This window comes from Lactuca sativa, chromosome 9, assembly GCF_002870075.4.
Source record: "Lactuca sativa cultivar Salinas chromosome 9, Lsat_Salinas_v11, whole genome shotgun sequence".
NCBI classification, from domain to species: domain Eukaryota; kingdom Viridiplantae; phylum Streptophyta; class Magnoliopsida; order Asterales; family Asteraceae; genus Lactuca; species Lactuca sativa.
In genome coordinates, this window is record NC_056631.2 from 214,256,349 (window position 1) to 214,272,179 (window position 15,831).

At 36.4% G+C, this 15,831-nt stretch overlaps 1 long non-coding RNA gene across 1 annotated transcript; it reads right to left on the reverse strand.

The window, feature by feature from the left end:
• Positions 1-330: 330 nt before the first annotated feature.
• Positions 331-15,171, reverse strand: LOC122196202 (uncharacterized). Its single transcript, XR_006187517.2, has 3 exons — positions 14,730-15,171; positions 1,260-1,318; positions 331-595 (listed from the first exon to the last, which is right to left on the reverse strand). It is a non-coding gene; the product is annotated as an uncharacterized LOC122196202 (long non-coding RNA).
• Positions 15,172-15,831: the final 660 nt, after the last annotated feature.

Here is a 15,831-nt window from a genome sequence, read left to right on the forward strand (position 1 = left end):
AGTACATAAATGGTCCATATTTGAAATGTTTTTCTTACATAAATGGTCTATTACGCAAAAGAAAATGATAATGTACTTTCCATTAACAAAATGTTTTAAAAAAAATCCTATTAATGAGTTCTAATGTAGAAAAAAATAAAATTTTTATAGATTAGCCAAAAAGAATACCGAAATGTCATTCTTTGAAACTACGATGATATTAATAAAATTTTTTGCAAAGTTTAATGCTATTAATGAATTTTTTTTTCCAAAAGACAATCATTGGTTAGTTTCCATAAGTTTCCATATCAACTAAAAATAATCTAAAAATGTCATTTTTTAAGAGTATGATGCTATATATGAACATTTTTTTTCAAAGTTCAACATTAAAAACAATTTTTTTCCAAAAAAAGGTCCTAATATAAGGTTAAAAGAACATATTGTAAAATATTTATCAATCTACATGAGCAAGAATTAAATGTTTCCATCAATACCCAATAAGGTATATAAATCATGTCTCCTTTTGTAATGAATTCCATTGCCCCACAATTTGGAATCCCCTCAGTCGCAGCATTTCATAACTCAAATCACATCCGGTAATCAATATGAATAGAAGCTGCAATAAAAAATAATAAGTGTCACCATCTTATACAAATATTAGAGATTATTGGGGTGTTAGATAGTATAATAACTTGCAATTAAATATAATTTTCAAAGAAAACTTAGTATGAGAAACTAACCAATGTCATCAAGAGTCAAAGAAGACATTAGAACTAAAACATAAACAAAGAAATATAAGGAATCAAACATGAAACTTTAAGGAGAAACATACAAATTTAAACCATGAAGGATAACAAAAATCGACAAATATATTTTTTAATTAATTTAAACCAATATATTTTTAAAGTAATTTAAATCTGACCGTAGGTTTATCTCAATATTGTTCTCTTAAGCATTTCATCAAACAGGTAGTAGATAGGTAGACCAAACAAAATTTCCAAGTATACAAATCAAGGTCTCAAATCCTAACATATCCAAAAAAACAAATTTGTGATTTTAACAACCAAAATCAAAGCATATTACATACATTGTGTATGATTCTATCGTTTATAATTCGATTGCTCAACTTATTGAACAATTCATCAAAAGTATGAAAAAAATGAGGAATCTCATAGAAAGGTCCGATTCAAATTTCTAAATAACACAACTGTGACAATTAATTTTAAAACCACAAAATTTCACACCCTCATAACATAAAAATCAAACTATATTTTCCTTACATTGACAAGAACCCAAATGAATTTAACCATTTCTGTTGTTTGTCAACTCCAATTTCGACCTACAAGAAATCAAAAACAAATCAAGCAACTTGAGTAACAATCATTTAATGTTGTCACAACTTTAGCACAAACATCGATAAATAGTACAAATATTAGTTATCAAGAAATAAACATATATGAGATGTCTAAAAAGTTGACAAGTGGAATTTGAGTTACATGTTTTCATACCTTTCTCTGATGTATTTATAATTTCAGTCATTCGACTACAAATCTAAATTGTAAAGTTTAATCAAAACAACCTGTTTTCTCCCATTTTCTTCTCCCCCATAAAACTTAGGTTAGATATATTATGTAAAGAATTGAGGCAGGGAGAGTATTTTTTATTTTATTTTTTGTGAAATTTAATTGTCATTAATAAAATTCCTAATTAATTCATTTTATTTTTGGTGATATTTAATTGTCATTAATAGAATTCCTAATTTAATTCATTTTATTTTTGGTGAGATTTAAGTGTATTTAATATAATTCTAATTTAAAATGTAATATACGTTTAATAAAATCTTTGGAAAAAAAATAAAGGGGTTTACAAATATTAAACCAATTGTAATGGTGGACGTAGGAGAGGTTCCCGAAAGACTTTGAGGCAAATGATGGAGAACATCTCCTCATTCAACACTTCTATGAGGGATTGTTGTCAATGGAGAAAAGACTAGTTGATGCATCAAGTGGTGGTGATTTCTTAGTAAAACTCCACAACAAACAAGACAACTTTTCAACACTATAGTCGCGAATTCCCAACACGTTGGCCCGTGCCAAGACATGAAAAAAGACACACAACACAAAGTCAATGAAGTGGGATCATCGAACCTTGAGTCTCAAATCAAAGACTTAACCTCCGTTGTTCAAAAGCTAGCCTTCGGACAAACTCCACAAGTGATGGTTTGTGGGATATGTGCAAAAATGGGACACCCTACGAATATGTGTCCCATTCTCCAAGAAGATGCGGAATATGTGAATGCCATAGGAGAGTTCCAAATCTACCACAACACACCATCTGATTCACAAAAAGCTTACAATTCAAGTTGGAAGCCAAATCCCAACATGAGCTACAACCCAAGATCATTGCCTAAAAATGCATTGGTTAGACCATCCTATCCGCCACCACAACCTCATTACCAACATCCACAACCACACAATCAATCCAAACCACACCCTCCACACCACCAACAACCTCCTCAATCCCAACCAAGTAGCTTCAGAATGTCTCTCAAAGTCATTGTCAAATCCCTAACCACTAGCACCCAAAAGTTCCAAAAAGAGACAAGAACTAGTATCTCTAACCTTGAAGCACAAATGAGAGATATATTTACATCCATAAGCAAGTTGGAGTCCCGTGGGAAATTTCCTTCTTAAACCGAAAAGAATCCTAATGTTAATGTGGTGACCTTGAGAAGTGGCAAACAAGCCGGAGAAATTAGTACAAAGAAGAAGCCAATGGATGAAGAGGAGAAAATAGAAGTCATTCCCATTGAAGAACCTATGGTCAAGAACAATGCACAAGCCGGAGTTCCGAAGAAGACTATTCCCCTTGTAACACCCATAGCCACTCAACCACCATTCCCCTCCCGACTTGCAACTTCGAAGAAGAAATTGGAGGAGAAAGAGATTTTGGACACCTTCCGAAAGGTGGAAGTAAACATTCCTTTACTTGATGCAATCAAACAAATTCCGAGATATGCAAAATTCTTGAAGGAGCTTTATACCAACAAGAGAAAGTTGAAAGGAAATGAGAAAATCTCGATGAACGAAAATGCATCCGCAATTTTACAAAGGAAGCTTCCACCCAAGTGCAAAGATCCCGGAATGTTCAAGGTTCCTTGCAAGATTGGAGATGTCACTTTTAGTAGTGCTATGTTTGATCTTGGTGCCTCTATCAATTTCATGCATAATTCGGTGTATGAATCATTGAATATTGGACCCTTAAGTGAAACCGGTGTCATAATCTCTCTTGCGGATAAATCAAGTGTCTTTCCTAGAGGTGTTTTGGAAGATTTCCTAGTGCAAGTAAACCAATTGGTCTTCCCGGCGGATTTCTATGTGATTGACCTAGATGAATCAGTATCCTCAAAACCGTGTATAATGGAATTTGATGGTGAAACAATAAGTTTTAACATTTATGATGCTATGAGGTATCCTAGTGATGTTTCATCCTTGTGCTTTGTTGATGTTGTTGAACCATTAATCCAAGAGTTGTTCGAGTTGTCTAATGGTGACATGTTGGAGATGGTTTTGAGCAAAGGGTTTGATTGTGAAAAATTAGCCAAGAAGTTGAAGCTCTACTCACTAGACCCCGAAGTTAAAAGATTAGTCAAAAATTTGGAGATCAAGAAGACCACCCAATTTAGTGTGAAGCAAATCGAATTATCTCAAAATCGCACGAGATTGCCGTCCTCCCTTTTCCAATCGCCACAATTAGAATTAAAGATCCTTCTTCAACATTTGAAGTATGCGTACATGGGAGACAACGAGACTCTTACGGTCATCATTTCGACTCACCTAACAAAGGGTGAAGAAGAACAACTCCTCGAGGTGTTGAGGGAACATAGAGAGGAAATGAGTTGGACAATTGCGGATATCAAAGGTTTGAGTCCCTCCACTTGTATGCACAATATCTTGATGGAGGATGAATGCAAGCCGAGTCGGGATGCGCAAAGAAGACTGAACCCGCCTATGATGGAGGTTGTGAAGAAGGAGATTTTGAATCTCCTAGATGCGGGAATGATCTATCTAATCTCGGATATCAAATGGGTGAGCCCGGTTCAAGTCGTGTTGAAGAAGACGGGAATCACAGTGGTCGAGAACAACAAAGGTATGATGGTCCCCACCTGTGCGCAAAATGGGTGGAGAGTATGTATTGACTACCGCAAACTCAATGCAAGCACACGAAAAAATCATTTTCCATTACCTTTCATTGACCAAATGTTAGAAAGGTTGGCCGGAAAATCCCACTATTGTTGTCTCGACGGGTATTCCGGTTTTCACCAAATTCCGGTGGCGCCGGAAGACCAATAAAAGACAACTTTTACATGTCCATTGGAATTTTCGCATACCGTAGAATGCCATTTGGATTATGTAACGCCCCGGCCACTTTCCAACGTTGTATGGTTAGTATCTTTTCAGAATATGTTGAAAATATAATTGAAGTTTTCATAGATGATTTTACGGTATATGGAAGCTCCTTTCAAGAGTGTTTGACCAATCTAACCAAAATTTTGAAAAGATGTATTGAAACAAATTTGGTTTTAAAGTTTGAAAAATGTCATTTTATGGCGAGTCAAGGTCTTATTTTGGGTCATATTGTGTCAAAGAAAGGAATTGAGGTAGGTAAGGCCAAGATAGATGTTATTCAAAGCTTACCATACCCGACTTGTGTTCGGCAAGTTTGTTCTTTTTAGGGCCATGCAAGTTTCTACCGATGATTCATCAAGGACTTTTCGAAGATAACAAGACCAATGTGCCAACTCTTGCACAAGGATGTTGATTTCAAGTTCAATGAGGCGTGCAAAGAAGCTTTCGACAAGCTGAAAGAGTTGCTCACATCCGCCCCTATCATGCAAGCACCAAATTAGGATCTCCCATTTGGGATTATGTGTGATGCAAGCAACTATGCAATAGGCTCCGTTTTTGGTCAAAAGAAAGGAAGAGCCTCCCATGTGATCTACAATGCATCGAGAACACTAGACAATGCTCAAAGCAACTACTCTACTACGGAGAAGGAGTTATTGGCCATAGTATTTGCCTTGGAGAAATTTAAACAATACCTATTTGGTACCAAGGTCATTGTGTATTCGGATCATGCAGCTCTTAAGTACTTGATGACGAAGAAAGATGCAAAGCCTAGACTCATCCGGTGGATTTTATTGTTACAAGAATTTGATTTGGAAATCCGGGACAAGAGTGGATGCGAGAACCTTGTTGTCGACCACCTAAGCCGAATCACTTCAAATGAAACCCCTCTCCCTTTGCGGCACAAGTTTCCAGATGAACATCTCTGTTCCCTCACTCAATCTACTCATTGGTATGCTGATATCGTTAACTTTTTGGTCACAAAGAGGTATCCCGACACATTCACATGTGCTCAAAAAGACAAGCACAAAAGTGATGCAAAATACTATATGTGGGATGAACCTTATTTGTGGAAACATTGTTCCGATCAAATCATTAGGCGATGTGTACCCCAACAAGAGCACCAATCCATTTTGCAATTCTATCATCAATTTGCTTGTGGGGGACACTTCCGACCTAGTCGGACTTTGAGAAAGGTCCTTGAGTGTGGATTATTTTGGCCAACCATGTCACACGTTGTTACTTGTTTTGCAAACGTTGTGAACGGTGCCAAAGGACAAGGAACATTTCACAAAAAAATCAAATGCCACAAAATCCAATCCTTGTTTGTGAAAATTTTGACATATGGGGGATTGATTTCATGGGCCCATTCCCCGTTTCGTTTGGCAACGTTTACATCTTGCTCGCGGTTGACTATGTTTCTAAGTGGGTTGAAGTCAAAGCTACAAGATCGGACGATGCCAAAAAAGTTATCGACTTTCTAAAATCTAATGTTTTTGTGAGGTTTGGTGTGCCTAGGGCGTTGATTAGTGATCGAGGGACGCATTTTTGTAACAAGATGATGGAGTCCTTGCTAAAAAGGTACAACGTGACCCATCTTGTGTCTACCTCCTACCACCCTCAAACGAATGGTCAATGGGAGGTTTCGAATCGTGAAGTCAAGTCTATTCTAGAGAAAACAGTGAATCCGACAAGGAAAGATTGGAGTTTGAGGCTTGACGGTGCCTTATGGACCTATCAGACCGCTTATAAGACCCCGATAGGAATGTCTCCCTTCAGATTGGTTTTTGGAAAACCATTTCATCTTCCCGTCGAATTAGAGCACCGCGCATTTTGGGCGGTCAAGCAATACAACTTCAACATTGACGAGGCGGGAAGGCATAGGAAGCTTCAACTCCAAGAGCTAGAAGAATTGAGAAACGACTCTTATGAAAACACAAGGATTTATAAGGAGAAAACGAAGCTCTTCCACGACAAGTCCATCACCCGAAAGCATTTTGAACCGGGGCATAGGGTCTTACTATATCATTCGTGATTGAAGTTATTTCCAGGCAAGCTAAGGTCAAGATGGATTGGACCTTTTGTTGTGATAAAGACATTTGACTATGGGGCGGTTGAAATTCAAAGTGAAGAAATTGGGCAAATCTTTAAAGTCAATGGGCATCGATTGAAACCTTTCTATAAAGGTTTTAACGCAAATGTCCTAAATGTCATCCAATTGGATGCCCCGGTGTACTAAAATCAAGAGGGTAGCACATCTCGCCAAACACGCTAAAGAGGGGCATTTTTGGAAAACAAAAAGTTTTCGTCTTTTCTAGTTCCAAATAAATGTCGTAGATGATCCATTTTTGCATTTAACATCTCTTCTTCTTAATTCTTGCAGTAAAAGAATGTTGGATTTGAGGACCCGGTGTTCTATTGGTCAAAGAGCAAAAAAAATTTGGGAAAAATGGCAAGCCAATTCACGCGGACCGCGTGTAATCCAAGGTCCATCCGTGTTAATAAAAAAATGGCCTGCGTGTGGTCTCTACAAGTGTCCGCGTCCAACATCCGCAAATATAACAACTTCAAGCAAATTCACGCGGTCCGCGTGTCATCGGAGTTTTGTCCACGTGTTTATTAAAATGGACCGCGTATTGTCCCTCAAAACGTCCGCGTCTATCATTAGCAAACAGATAGTTCCAGTACAATTCATGCGGTCCGCGTTTAATCGGAGACTTGTCCATGTGTTTATTAAAACGGACTGTGTGTAGTGCCTGGAGTCGATCTCGTGTCATGAAAGGAAATTAGAATGCTTATGGGCTTACTCACGCGGACAGCGTGTACTCGTAGTCGTGTCTGCGTGAGTTGTTGATTGGCATTGACCGTGTTTTGACTAGGTTTGACCGCAAATTAAAACCCCCTAACCCCCAGCCGGCTCTTCTCCTTCCCATTTCTTCTTCTTCCTTTCCCCTAACCTCCATTATAGAACCTCCATCTCCACCACTAAAACTCAGTTTCCCGTCAAACCGCCAGTCGGAATTTCGTGAGACCACCGCTATTCTTCACTAAATTCCGAGCTCTACAAACCCCACTAAAAACCGGGTCCGATCGATTGCTGTAGCTCGGGGCGCCACCACCACTCAACCACCACTTTCCGGCCAACTCCGGCCACCTCTCGCTATTCCGACACCACCATTGTGCTCTTCTTGGACAGGGCTACAAACCCCACCAAAAATATCTCTCATAGCTCACCAGAAAATTTTGCCGGAATTTCAAGTCGTTGCCGGATTTCTCGGGTTTCCACGGTAAATTGCTTCTCACGGGATATTGAACAAAGCTTAAAGCTGGGGTGGAGAGTTGCTTCTCACGGGATATTGAACAAAACTTAGACCATTCGGATTGTTATTTCTACCCATTCGGTTCCACTTACATACTTTCGGGAACCAAATTTTGAGTCAAAGGGGTTTTCTAGTTAAAAAAATTTGTGATAATAATAATAATAATAATAATAATAATAATAATAATAATAATAATAATAATAATAATAAAACAAAAAAAGCAGGCAAATTCCCAGTTGCAGAAATCTGAGAAGGGTGACCGGTTCAATTATTGAACAAAATTTTCCAACATTTTGGTCACCCGGCGTTTGATATTCATTTGTATAGGTTTGATTTACTGTATTTAGATCGAGTTGTTTTTCACAAATTGGTGATGTTAGGGAGATTGTCGAGTCGGATACTACGTGAGGTTTGGGCCAACACCAAGTGAGTCGATTCCTACAATGGTGCCCGAGCGATTAAACCTAGTTACACATGAGAGAAACCGGCAGACGTGAGATCAGAGTGTACACTTAAAGAAGAGCTCCACACAAGCCCATCCAACTGCTTTCTCCCTACTACAGATGTTCTTCATTGTATGCATGTTCCATTGAGGCTACGACTGACCATCCCTCCTTGCTCACCTAGAGGAGTTGTCCTGGCTATGGTTTATGGTCCTATTGTCATCGGATGAAAAAGTTGTAAGATAGCAGCGAGATCAATCCTGACCATGTTGACTAACGTTGAACAGGTTCCATGGTTCTATCCATTCTTTTTATTTTTAGGGTAGTTTGTCTCAAGTTCATTTTAGTCTTGTCTTACTTGAGGACAAGTAAGGTTCAAGCTTGGGGTGATTTGATAGCTTCATTTTATTACTTCTTTACGTAGTTTATTTTTAGTTAAAACCATCTCATTTAGTTATTCTTCATGCATATTTTCTCTTTTTGTTATTTTTCTCCTTCACCGGGTGCTTTCCAGTCTTTTAAGCTTATTTGCAGGATTTATCGAAGACTTTTTGTTATTGGTGGCTTAGAAGGGTGCGGGACTTATGGAGGCTTGCAGTTTGCTTGTGGATTTGGAAAGGTGCGATTGGGCTTGGTGCTTGCATAAAGAAGAAATCAATTTGGACTTAATTTGTGAGCAAGGATGATGATGAGGCGACGCGGAATCAAGCTACAAGAAAATTGAAGGAGTATTGGATCAATCATTAGAAGGCTTTGGAATGGAACAAATGGGCTCTAAAGAGTTATGCATGTGGGCTGAAGTTGAAGAGTTGAAGATTGGGCTAGATTGCATGTTAAATGGCCCAACTCACACATTCAGCGTGACCCACGCGGTTTGCATGGACCCATACGCGGTCCACATGAATTGTGCTGAGTGGATTCCAGGTTTTGACTTGTTGACTCTATTTGTGGAAGTTTGGTGGGTGGCTTTTGACACCTTTTTTAATCTGGAAATCAGCTCCCTTTTGCTGGAGATTGGAGCCATTATTGAGGGCATCACTTGAAGAACAAAAACCATTCTCTCTCATGAAAGCTTTGGAAGATTTGAAGGATTTTTGGAAGAATAGTGTAATTTCTTTCCATCTTGCATCTAAGACAATGTTTGGTACCACTAAATTATATTGCTTTTCTTTCACTTTCGCCATGCTTGGCTAAACTTTCATTTGCTTGATTAGGGTTTAAACCATGGATGATTATTTGCTTTGAAGACTTATTATTACCTTGTGTTTGAAGTTTATGGAAATGTTTTCTAGTTAAACATCTTGTTGTGCTTATTTATCTTTGATCATGAGCTTGGATGAATGAATGCTTGTTTTTGTTGACTAATTTCTTGGTTAAGTAATGGACCTTCAAATTAGTAAGCAACAAATGGTTTATATGTTTGTTTTCATTTCATTTAGGCCATGGAAATGTTTCCTCCATAATGATAATGTAAGCATTTGATTATCTTTTGGACTTGGTAACTCTTATAACTTAAAGCTAATTGATTTTCACAAGATTTTATGCTTCATTGATTTTGTGAATTCAATTTAGGAAATGTGTTAAGAGCTCCTCTAACCATTTTAATTTCTAAGAAAAGTTGAGGCAATTTGTGCTTATGAATTGCTATAACCAAGTTAAAACAATTCACAAGTGTTATTCAATTAAGTCTAATGATAAGTCAATCATATCATCCATGAGGTGTACCCAAAAACTCAATCAATTTTACTTCATTGAATTTAATCCAAACTTTTACTTGTTTACTTGTCATATTTTCATTCTGGCTAGTTTTAATTTTGTCAAACAATCAAAAAGAATTAAACACCCCCCCTATTTTACTTTTAATTTTTTTTAAAGTATTTTACAAAGAGATTTACATAGAGATTTGAATTGAACCAATCTTCGTGGATACGATCCCCTTACCACTATACACTATTTTAGTGTGCAATATTTAGGGCATTTATTTTGTTGGCCTCGACAACCACCAAAGATCTTATGATACTTTAGAGAGAAATGGGGTTTCTAGCCTTGTAATGGAAAAGAAATGAGGAAAAGGATGTAAACTCATGTATTTAACATGAGTTCACGGCCAAACTCATGAGTTTACGGCCCAAACATGAAGGTTTGGTCGTAAAATCCATTAATTTAATGGGTTTAAAGCTTGATTTAGGCGCAATGGTTTCAAGCAGATACTTCCTAACACCCGATTCTTGAATATACTAGGCTTAGAACACTCAAATAGACTCTAAACAGTGCTAACAAATAAGAGAAACAAGTCTGACTTTGATTGAATTGATTGACTATACAAGATAAAAATTTCGGGTTGTCACACCATTAGAGAAGTATTTTGGTGTTTTTGAAGAAGAAGGTGTTTAAAGAAGAAGCAAGAGAGTGAAGTGAGCTTGTAGATCCAGAGGTTTTACATCATTTCCAGCCTATTGAAGGTATAAATTTCACATCTTGGTGCTTTTACATCATAGATCTAGGTTCTCATGGATATTGTTCCTTTTGGTTTCAAGATTGGATTTTTATGATGCAAATCCATTTCTGGACTTACGGTTGCCACCCATGAAGTTACTTGAGTCCCTTGAGCAAGAAAGTTGCAATCTTTAAGGCCTATTTGTGTTCATGCACGAGATCTAGCCATTTCCATGAAGATAGTTGTTATTTTAACAAGTTTGATCTCATTTAGTGAGGTGCAAGCCACCAAGTGATCAACTTTATCGGTTAAGAAGGGTTATTGGACTCAGATCTGTAGTTTGGAATTTGTGTCTTAAGGGATTAAGCAGTTTTGAAGAATATGGCTTATCAGGGTAGTACATTGGGCGTACACGCCAGTACGCGTAGCGTACAAGCCATGAAACTGTACGCGCAGCGTATAGTCAGACTATGGACTTTGTGTTATTGGGCCTTGGTTTGGGGCCAGGCCTTAGGTTAGCAGATGTTGGGCCGTGATGGGCCACCAGGAGACAGTTAAGGGCCTAAGGGCTAGTTTGGGTTTGGGTGGAAAGCCCATTTGAGGATTTGGGCTCAATTTAGAAAATTGGGCCACTAGAGGACTTTAATGGGCCTTAGTGAGTTTGGAAATACTAGAAAGGATTGGGCCTCGATCATGGTCCAATTTAGATCAAAAGGGGTAAAATAGTCATTTTACCCTTAGATGGATTCTCAGTTTTTGACTAAGTGTTTATTTTTGGTCATAATAGCCAGGGAGTCATTGGAGTAGTTGACAGAGATACCTCCGTCTGAGTTTTTCAATATCCAGTTTGAGAAGTGAGTTTTCCTCTAGTAGGAATGAGTCTAAGGCACCAATGCCGACTCTTTTAAGTAGTAGAGTATGCTGAGGTGAGCCCGATGTCGGGGTTAGCCCATTGCAGTCTATATGTTTCCAAACATCGGTTCGATGCCGAGGCGGTCCCGAGAAGTAGTTATGTATGCTTGATGTCTTTGTGATTCATGTATGATTATGTGTTATGTGTTAGTTGTTTCGGGCTTCGGTCTGACGTCGGGGCAAGCTCGATGCCGATTATGTGATTATGTTATATGTTTATGATATATGTTATGTGTTCCGGGGTAAGCCCGATGTAAGTTAGTCATTATGCCATGTTTTATGTATTTCGGGGCAAGCTCAAGGTATGCTAGTTTATGTGTTATATGTATTTGTTCCGGGCTTCGGTCCGATGTCGGGGCAAGCTCGATGCAGTATATGTGATTATGTTATATGTTATGTGTTCCGGGGTAAGCCCGATGTCGGGGTGAGTCTAATACCCGATGCGGTCGGATGTCGGGGTAAGCTCGATGCCGGACAGGAGTCCGATGTCGGGTAAGCCGATGCCGAGATTTGTCCCGATGTAGTGGGAGTAGTCCCAAAGTTATGTTATTTGTTATATGTGTTTTGTATGGTATGTGGTAGTTAAGGGAGCTCACTAAGCTTCGTGCTTACAGTTTCAGTTTTGATTTCAGGTGCTTTAGTTTTCAAAAGAGGAGCTCGGGAAGATTGCAACACACACACCATTTGTTCAGCCTGTGATGTTTATACTCTAATATATTTGACAGATGTTATGCTATTCTTGAGATACATAGTTTATAATTTTTATATGTTTAAAGATAATTATGGTTTTATTAATGAGTTAAAATGAAAATTTTGGGGATGTTACAAACTTGACCTACATTTGACATTTTATAGTAAAAAATTACAAATTTGATACACACATTTGAGCATTCAGATTAAATTAGCTAACTTTATCTTCAAATTTAATAGTAATAATTATATGTGTCAAAAGATTCTCTTGAATTTGAATATGAAAATAAAACTAGATTATACTCTATAGAATCATAGGTTGTTACTTCTATGGTGGAAGGAGAATGAATCATGAATTAAATTAACGAAATTAATGGCACTGGTTGGTGAAATTACATACCAGGAGCGAAGTAAGTGACGAAATTTAATTCAATTGCAGAAGGAGTAGAGAGGGGGAGATCTTTGACGTTAGGCAACAAAAGCTCATGAAGCTCTTTTTCTCCATTATCTCCTTCACCATCAACAGCTACCAAGTTATCTTTAACAACAGTCGGGAGTTGTGATTCTTGATTGGCGGCCGAGTCGGTGCTTAGCGTGGTCGTTTGAACTAAATTGGAATCGGAAATTAACGCCTAACCTAGCAACAAGATTCCCAAACGATACATGTCTTTGATTGGAGATAGAAGCTAGCTTCGATTGGAGATGGAGCCATCGAGAATAACATCTGCATAACCAACAGAATGGGGAAACAGATTTCAACAAGAGGTTTGACTACCACTTTTTATTAGACGATGTTCATTCGTCAATAAGAAAATGGGAGGAGGCAGAAATAGAATACGTATGATATGAGAGACTAGGGTTAAATAGTTGGTCAAATAGATTTTTATGGTAATATCCATAAATTAAGGGATTTAACTTTAATTATCATGCTAAAGTTACATAATTACCCTTATTACAGTTTTTAATTATTTAATTATTCATAAATTTCTATTGGTGCATTCATGTACACAGTAGTTTCTAGAAACATCTCTCTCTCTCTCTCTCTCTCTCTCTCTCTCTCTCTCTCTCTATATATATATATATATATATATATATATATATATATATATATATATATATATATATATGATTGCAACCCTAATGTATATTGTTTATATTCAAGTTTATGAATAAATTTCTCTAGTTCGTTTATGGATGTAGCTTGATTACTTTAATCAAGTGAACTATGTTAAATCTTTATGATCTTCATTGTCTTGGCTTCTTTATTATTTTGTAAAGGTTTACAAAACATAAAACATTCATATGCTACACAAAAATATGAAGCATTATTACAACCTTCTTTTTTGATGTCAAAGACTAGAAGCTACACGAAAATTTTCATTGGATCTCGGTTGTTCTTAACAGCGATGGTTATTCATTTAAGTCCTCGGGTAGAACCATTAGAACTTCAACAAGGTGGAAATTTTCGTATTCCTTATGTACACGTTCCTGCGGCTCAGATGAGTATTCGTGTTTATATCGCTACGACTATAAACACGTTCTTGTTCCTATTAACAAAACATCCCCTCTTTCTTCGCTCTTTCGGAACCGGTACATAAATGGGTGCTTTTTCTACGTTGTTTACCTTAGTTACTGGGGGGTTTCGGGGAAGACCTATGTGGGGCACCTTTTGGGTGTGGGATGCTCGTTTAACCTCTGTATTAATCTCGTTTTTTATTTACATGGGTGCACTGCGTTTTCAATAATTTTTCTATCCAAATTTTAATGCATACATCGAAAATCAAGTAACTTTCGTTATATAACAAACTGTATGATATGATTAAATATTATAACATGAATATAGTATGCATTGAGAAGTTTCAACACAGTGATGCTTTTATTATATATGTTAAAAGGTAAATGCATGACCGATGTGAGATTGATCATGTTGTATTCGGTTCTTGAGAACACAAATTTGGTCAGACTAGTAAGAGTGTAACTCTTAAAATTAACAAAATTAACATGAAATGTAATAAAGAATCAACATCGTGTAGAATATCATAGCGATATTTGAGGTAAAATTCATAAAACGGTGGGAAATTTTTTATATACAAGTTTAAATGATGAGGTAAACGAAAAAGGAAAAATAGAAGTTCAACAAAATAATTACTAATGAGTATGGATATTTGGATAAAATATAGTTTTTTTTTTTAGAAAAAAAAATCTCTCTCTTAAAAGATGTCAAAGACAGACCCCGTGTACCACATGACGAGTTTACTTCTTAAATTAGTAAAAATTTAAAATACCAGTGAAAATTAATAAACGTTTAGGGGTGAAGCTCTTTGAATTTGGACCGCAGTGATGGTGACTGGTGAGGAATAACAAACTTATTGTCTTTGAATCCTTTTCGAAGAGAGTACCTAACCATAGACTAGCTAGGTCCAGCCCATAAGTTTAAACTAATTGTCGCCTTAATTAATAGAGCAAATTACCCCACAACAATTACCTAAGAATTACCATTTTGACGACTTCCGTGAAATGAAAAAATTAACAAGTAACATACCTGTATACTTTCTGTGTTTACGAATATACGCACGATCAAGTAATCTTCGACATACAATGAAACGGATGCCAAGAGGAAAAACTAGGGTTTTTCGATTAGACAGATATTTCAATTCACGAATTAGGATAAACGAAATGGATAGTATGAATTTGATAGAGAAAATAGATTAGGTGAGGAATCGGGTTGGCCTGCAAACGACAACGAAAACAAATCAAACGACGGCTCTGATTATCGGATTCCGCATCTCCGGCTTCAAGGTTTCTCTGTACGTCGCCGTCAATCTGCTCCTCTTCGGTAACATTTAAGTAGGTGCAAATAAATAAACAAGAAACCAAAAGCAATGAGACCCACTTAGGCAGCCAAACCTCCGAAGAAGTACGGGACGGGTGACGTTGGATTAGATTAGAATATGAACAGTTAGATTTGTTAATGGTGGATATGTATTAGGATGTGGTTCCATTTCAAACAATTTAATTACGATCCAATTTGATTTTTTCTTTTCATTTTTTATTATTAATGTATAATTTAATATTTTATACTTTTTTTAATCATTATATTGGAATTATGTTACCTTGCTAAAATCCAATCTTATGTTTAAAGGAATATAAAAGGCATTTTAATTTTTTATATATCTTTTACATAATTGTTAATTACAATATTTATATTACATAATAACAAAATATGCTAATATATTTATTTTTAAATATCACTACGTTAAATTATTTTCATTATAAACTTTTAAACATAACTTATGCATATCTAAACATATCCTAATTTAATATTTAATATGTATACTTTTTTTATTATAATATATTATTTGTATAAAAATATGATAATGTATATATTTGAAACTAATAGGCCATATTATAAAGTTTTACAAAAATATTGCAATTACATATTACCAAATTGTAGATTTATATGTTATTTATTTGTAATTTGTAATTTACTCATAATTTGTCAATATGTCAAAAAAATGACATTCTACCCATTTGTTTAATATATATAAATATTATATATGAATTACTTATTGTTATCTGTCTTATTTTATAAACTAATTCAAGTTGTTTGTTAACGTTGCAGACATACAATACATTTAATTTCT